Source organism: Hylobates moloch, unplaced genomic scaffold (assembly GCF_009828535.3).
Source record: "Hylobates moloch isolate HMO894 unplaced genomic scaffold, HMol_V3 SCAFFOLD_8, whole genome shotgun sequence".
In the NCBI taxonomy this organism is placed as follows: Eukaryota; Metazoa; Chordata; class Mammalia; order Primates; family Hylobatidae; genus Hylobates; species Hylobates moloch.
In genome coordinates, this window is record NW_026652283.1 from 108,877,881 (window position 1) to 108,884,332 (window position 6,452).

Sequence of the window (6,452 nt, forward strand, 5' to 3'; positions counted from 1 at the left end):
CATATACACCCCAAAGAAAGGAAATCAGTATATTGAAGTGATGTCTGCACTCCTATATTTGTTGCAGCACTGTTTACAACAGCTAAGAATTGGAAACAATCTAAGTGTTGATCAAGATATGAATATATAAAGAAAACGTGGTACATATACACAATGGAGTACTACTCAGCCAAAAAAAGAATGAGATCCTTTCATTTGCAATAACATGGAAGGAACTGGAGATCATTATGTTAGCTAAAATAAGCCAGACACAGAAAGACAAACACCACATGTTCTCACTTATTTGTGGGGTCTAAAAAACAAAACAATTGAACTCATGGACATAGAGAGTAGAAGGATAGTTACCAGAGGCTGGGAAGGGTAGCTGGTGGGGTGGTGGAGATAGTTAGTGGGTACAAACAAAATAGAAAGGATGAATAAGACCTAGTATTTGATAGCACAATAAGGTGACTATAGTCAATAATAACTTAATTGTACATTTTAAAATTACTTAAAGAGTGTAATTGGACTGTTTGTAACTCAAAGGATAAATGCTTGACGGGGTGAATACCCCATTCTCCATGATGTACTTATTTCACATTACATGCCTGTATCAAAATATCTCATGTACTCCATAAATATATCCACTTACTATATACCCACAAAAATGTTTAAAAATAGAAATTAGAGGAAAGAAACAGTTCATAGATCTTGCTAGGTCTCAGCTTCACTATTGGGACATCTTAAATGGAGGAAAAACTTTACATTTTCTTTGTTTATTCATTCAACATATATTTGAGAACCTATTATACAACAGGTGCATTCACTAGGAACATACAAGATAATTAGGTACCTCTTCATAGGGAGCTTGTATTCTAGTCTGGAAACTCCATATTACACTTTCTACAAGTTAAAGATGCCAAGGGAGCCCCACATGATTCTCTGAGAAAAATAAATTGAAAAGAAGTTATTTTTATGATCTGAGACTTCTATTATAAAGCTTCTAAAAGTATCCTTGCATGGTTTAAGATAGAAATCTCAGGACTTTGGTTTCTGAACTAAAAATCAGAACATAACTTCTGACAAGTAGTAGTTCAACCATTTATCTAAAGACCTTAGGAGGGAGGTTTTTTTCCCTCCTAAGGTCTTTAAATACATTATCTGATTTGCTCCTGTGAGTTAGGTATTGGATCCCCATCTTCAGCTGAAAAATACAGAGCTTCAGAGAGATTAAACAGAGTCTCAGAGAAGCTAAGTAAGATCACATATGCATTCTTTCATTTTTGTTTATTTATTGAGTATTCATGCTTACACATATTTATTGGGCATCCATATATTTTGGAATGCATTTATTGGGCATCCACTATCAATCATGGTGTGTGTGTATATTAGCCAAGGTTCTCCAGACAGAGAGACAGAGAGACTTACAGAAATTGGCTCATGAGATTATGGAGGCCAAGAAGTTCCATGATCTGTTGTCCGCAAGCTGGAAAACCAGGAAAGCCAGTGGTGTGATTCCGTCTGAGTCAAAAGGCCCAAGAACCAGGTGCACCAATGTCTGAGGGCAAGAGAGGATGAGTGTCCCAACTAAACAGAAGCAAATTTGCCCTTCCTCTGCCCTTTTGTTCTATTCATGGCCTCAAGAGACTGGATAATACCCATCCACATTGGTAAGGGTGATTTTCTTTACACAGACTCTCAATTCAAACGCTGATGTCTTCCAGATACACTCTCACAGACACAGACAGAAATTGTGTTTTACCAGCTATCTGGACATCCCTTACCCCAATCAAATTGACACCTAAAATTAGCCATCATGGTGTATACATGCTATTCTGGACAGGAAAGAGTACAATGAACAATAGAGACACCTCCCCTTCCCCGATCCCACCAAAAGAAAATGCACCTGCCCTCATGGAGATTGCCTCTTGGAAGGAAGAAAAAAATGTACATGAATAAAATACATGCTTATTAGATAGTAAAACATACTAAAGGGAAAAATAAAGCAGGTGAAAAGGAAAGGATATGTTCACATAGGTGCTTCAATTTCAGATAGGTAAGCCAAGGAAGGACTGTCTTAAAAATATGACAGGTAAGCAAACAGCCCAGGAGGTGAGGGAGTGAGCTATGTGGTTATGGGAGATGAGAGGAGCCCTCCAGTGTGAGATTATATAAGTGCAAAGAGTTGGGAGAACACTGACCTGAGTTGGGAGAGTGCTGGCCTGAGTGGGGAGGACGCTGGCCTGTTGGAGTTTAGTCATGAGACCCATGGGCTGCAGTGGAATAATCAAGGGGATAAGCAGTAATAAAAAGGGTCAAGGAAGGAAAGAGATGAAAGACCAAGCCAAAACTTCAGCATTTACTCAGTCATTGTAAGAACATTGGCTTTTACTCAAAGCTGAATCAAAGAGGGTGCAGGGCATTGGAAAGGTGTGGTGTGACTTATATTTTAACAGAATCACTTTGCCTGTTTTGTTGGGAATGGACGGTAGGGACCTAAGAGCTGCAGCAGTGAAACTAAACAGATTGCTCTTGCAACAGTCCTGGTGAAAGACAACTTGGCCTAAACTGGAGCAGTAGTAGTGAAGATACTGAGTAATGGCCATCCAGCTTCTGCATATATTGTGAAGGTGGATCCAACAGGATTTTCTGACAGATCAGAAGTGGGTTGCAAGAATAAGAAACTAATCAGAGATTACCCCCCAATATTTTTGTCCTGAATAACAGGAAGAATAGGTTGTCATTTACTGCAATAAAGAGAGATAATGGGACAGAATCCTTAAACTCAGAATCCATAAGGACTGTAAACTATAGGACAAGCCTAGTTCCGTGTGAATTGTAATCTAAAAGTATTGTTTTCGCTTTCACTTTTCTAAATAACAGCAAGAAAAAAGCAAGCAGAAAGCAAATAGGGAAATAGACTTTTTTTTAAATTAGTAAGAAAGTCTTTTTATAAACCTGTCATTCTGGATTTGTTTTTCACTGTTTCCCTTGAATATTTTCTCATTTCTTCCAAAATGGATGTCTTAGTTTGGGTTCTCACGATTCTCAGCAAGCAGAAGCATGGGTCACAGAAGTGGAACAGGGGAAGAGGGTCAGCCAATGCAAGGATACATGGTGGAGCTGGTAACAACTGTGGGCAATGAGACTCAGACCCACTGCAGCCCATGGGTCTCATGACTAAACTCCAGTGGGTCTCTCTGAGAAGCCATGTAAAACGCAAGTCAGAATTGTCCCTGTGACAACTCTGGGACATTTTCCACTGTCTTTCACCTCCGTTAGTTGAAGGCTGCCACCACAAACATGGACTCTGCCATTCTTATGGACAGTCTTTGTGGTGCTGAGCAGCCTTTGCAGGCATCAGAGGAAGCCCTGAGGCCAAAAATCAGAGCAACATCATAGTCTACACTTGAGTTGGGACACTGTCAATGTGCATGGAATTGTCTAACTCACCTGACCTTAAATTAGGTGGGAAGGGGGTGATATGTCATGCAAGTCATCGCAAATGACTGCTGCACTATGTTATCCATGCTTCCCTACACCTGCCTTGTGCTTTCACCTCTCTATGCTTTGCTTGCTCTGTTTTTCTTCCCATCGCACTCCCAAACACCTTATTACCTATAAGTTGTGACCAGCAGTCAAAGTTCCGGTGAAATTTCACTTCCTTCCAAGAACCTAGGACTATTTCCAGTTAGAAGTGCCTTCCACTCTTCTTAATGCCTACAGCATGAACACCGTTAACTTTGGACACTTAACTTCAATGTCTTATGGACAGTTAAATCTTTACATACATGCTTTAGCTTGCCAAGTAGATCTGGCCATCCTGGCCACATGATGGCCAGAATTTTTTGTATCCACTCTGTTGATTTATCCTACCCCATATAAGTGGATTTGACCTTCTCTGGTAGAAAAGAGGGGCAAAGAGAACAACCAAAATGGTCACCAGCATCTTGGGTTGCATCAGAAAGCCACTAGGAGAATGAACTTCCTTTATTCTCCCCAAAACTGACAGGCAGAACAGGCAATTCCACAACTATAAACACTTGGCATATTTACTCTGCTTGAAAGTCTCTGAAAACTCTAAAAAAAGTTAAGATTTTTTTTTTAATGAACCCTTTTGGCCAGGTGCAGTGGCTCACATCTATAATCCCAGCACTTTGGGAGGCTGAGGAGGGAAGATCATTTGAAGCCAGGACTTCAAGGCCAGTCTGATCAGTATGGTGAGACTTCATCTTTACAAAAAGCAAAAAAAAAAAAAAAAAAATTAACCAAGTGAGGTAGCATGTACCTGTAGTCCTACCTACTGAGGAGGCTGAGAAGGGAGGGTCCCTTGAGCCCAAGAGTTTGAAGCTGCTGTGAGCTACGATCGCACCACTGCACTGCAGCCTGGGTGACAGAGCAAGATCCTGGCTCAAAGAAAAAGGTCAGGAGCGCCCTTTTTACATGTCAGAGAGGGGTATGGCTTGAAATAGCCTGATTAGTTTACAAATTGAATACAGCTTTCTGCTGATTCAGATATCAGGTATAGGCTAGACAAAGGTAATAGCCAGAAAACTTCATTCCTCATGTATTATATTTTGCAAATGGAAGATGAGTCTACAAACACAAGAAAAATGGGTGTAGTGGCAGACTCTTCTCCCAGAAAGACAATGACTTAGGCACAACCAATAATAGTACATACGGCCTGATACAGGGAATACAGGTGGGAGAAGCAGGGTCCTTGAGCATATTAAGAGCAACCCTGGATGTGGTAATATCTTGGTGGTTATATTATTTTTAATATCCTTATCAGTTAGAGATCCATACTGATAAATTGATGTACAGCATAAAATGAGTCTAAAATTTGCTTTTAAAAATGTCAGAAAAAAAGATCACAAAATGTTTATATTTGTTAAAGCTAGGTCATGGGTACATGAGCAAAATCTATTTTGTATATCTGAGAATTTTCATTATAAAATATTTTTTCAAAAGAGCTACACACTAGGTCAGAAACTTGCGTACAGCTGAGGTATCAAGCTGTGAGCCTCTAACTGTAGCAGCTGCTATAGCACCAATAAATAGAAAATTCATGAACCTTTATTGCTCATCATCACTCAGGCATTGCTGCATGGAGTGGGAAGGTTTCCCCACACTAGGGAATGGGGAGTCCTGGTGTAGTAAAAATGTGATCGCAGTCTTGGTTGCCTGCACAAACTCTTCCCAGATCCCATCCTGTCTCCCTTTCCCTCTCAGTATAGTTAACAGAATGTCACAGCCACCGAGTCCCTTGCTCTTCACCATACCTGCAGCTTCAAGTACCTTGTTGACCATAATATTCGTTTTCTTGCTGACCAATTCATATTCCTCTAATCCTGCTATTTCAATACATTTAATTCTTACCCAAAAACAAGAGCATGACCTCCTCTAATAGAGGAATTTCCCATTCATATTACTTAACTGAACAATGTTTTTTGATACTAACATGAATATCTCCCGTATTCAGTAATAACTACCATTCTGCCATTCAGCTTGTTTTGTAAATTTAATTTCTCTCAAAAAATGATTCAGGTCTGCATTGACCCAAACTCTTCTTTCCAACCAATATTTTCTTCACTTTCCAACTCCCATAGCTCAGAACTAAGCAGAGGCTGATATCCAGTAAACAGTCTTTGGTTTTACTCATTGAGCTACTAACTAAATCCGGAGATTTAGGCATGAAAGCTTCATTCGTTCATTCATTCATTCATTCATCCAAAAAGCAATTAACAAGCATCTATTATATGCCATGTCCTGGATCTATGAAGATAAATTAGGTGTCAACTTTGAAGAAAGTCATAATCTAACAGGAGATAAGTATATAAGCAGCTGCAATTAGGTTATTGTTCAAAATGTAGTTAGAAATATATATATATGTCTACTATATATTATACATATTAAATATATATTTCTAACTACATTTTGAAAAATAACCTAATTGCAGCTGCTTATATACTTATCTCCTGTTAGATTATGACTAACATATGTATATGTCTAACTACTATATGGTGTATATATTAAATATATATTTCTAACTACTATGTATTAGAAATATATTTAGAAATATATCTATTTCTGTATGTGTGTGTATACGTGTATATATATATATATACACAAACACACACACACATATATACTACATTAAGTAGCAACATCAATGATATACTCACTTTGACTTCTTGGAGTTAGAAGGTGGAGGTATGTAGAGGAGGCTTCCCAAAAATGAAAAAAACATTTGATTTTAGCCCTACAAGATGGAATAGCAGTTCGTCAGGCATATATAAAGAATTGGAGATACAGGCCGGGTGCAGTGGCCCATGCCTGTAATCCCAGCACTTTGGGAGGCCGAGGCAGGTGGATCACCTGAGGTCAGGAGTTCGAGACTAACCTCACCAACATAGAGAAACCCCATCTCTACTAAAAATACAAAATTAGCTGGGCGTGGTGGCACATGCCTG

At 39.0% G+C, this 6,452-nt stretch overlaps 1 long non-coding RNA gene across 1 annotated transcript; it reads right to left on the bottom strand.

Annotated features, from left to right (window-relative positions):
- Positions 1 to 834: 834 nt before the first annotated feature.
- On the bottom strand, positions 835 to 6,242 carry LOC131384120 (uncharacterized). Its single transcript, XR_009214665.1, has 3 exons — positions 6,165 to 6,242; positions 1,408 to 1,537; positions 835 to 921 (listed from the first exon to the last, which is right to left on the bottom strand). It is a non-coding gene; the product is annotated as an uncharacterized LOC131384120 (long non-coding RNA).
- Positions 6,243 to 6,452: the final 210 nt, after the last annotated feature.